The following is a 1,071-nucleotide window of genomic DNA, read 5'->3' as shown; positions in this document are numbered from 1 at the left end:
TATACGTACATATATTCATACATTTCTTTCTCGTCACGAAACCGTGTTTTTACTTCGAGCAGAATGGTTTGTGGATAGTATTTACATGTTCGGGCATTCAGGGCTCACAAATGCTATTGTCGTATGTTAGATATGTGATTGGAGAATAGTTGATGCTTTTTATACGACATTTGGAGTAAACATATAGTAACGTTATAGTTTACCCATAGGTACCAAATTTTTATCAAATTATATTCTAATTGCGCTTAAGCCACAAGCAATATCTTCCGACAGCTTAATATGGGCAATGACGACGTATCCAATACCATACCATTTCTACTTCGACAAAGCTTGTAGAATGGCACATCAGCACTGAACATGATTTACTACATATATATCCGATGCGCGACTTGAATCGGTATGAAAACGGACGACCATCGATCGCCTCTGCGTGAAACTTCCCCTTCCCTATCAGAGCTATCAGCAAAAGACACATCTGTCGTACGTATGAATCCCATGCCTGGAAGCACAAGTAGGCTTAGATATACAAGGAAGTACATGCATTGATTTATGTATCTGTGTGTGCTCAACCAGACTGCAATAGAATCTTGGGGGGGTAGGTAGGTAGGGGTGTCTTGTAAAAAATCTTACAGTACGACTCAGGTTGATATTGTATCAGCTCTGCAGATTCGCGTCCACGAACCCACCACGACCCCATGCGCAACACGGACTTATCAATCCAAGTACGACGCAATACGTTTGCCTTGCGTTTTTATCCTTACATCCACAGTCTCGAGATGTCTGACCCGTTAATCCATCAATCGTATGCCCCGAACACGGTACATGCAGCAACACAGTACACACAAACGCTCCAATTGATCTCACACGTACGGGTACGTGTACGACAGGTGACGCGCGGCTTTTGGCGCGGAAAGCTCACGAAGCCCACAGACGTTGTAGTCACTAAGGGCAGAGCATGGCCTGACCTGCTGGACCACAATATGCACCTCAGCAATTCATGGTGAGTGCTCCTCTAAGTACCGCACTGCTTCCGGATGATTCCGAGTGCGTAGATAGAACAGTCTATAGATA

The sequence above is a fragment of the Sphaeroforma arctica genome (assembly GCF_001186125.1).
Source record: "Sphaeroforma arctica JP610 unplaced genomic scaffold supercont1.115, whole genome shotgun sequence".
NCBI classification, from domain to species: Eukaryota; class Ichthyosporea; order Ichthyophonida; genus Sphaeroforma; species Sphaeroforma arctica.
This window is presented reverse-complemented; position numbering follows the sequence as displayed.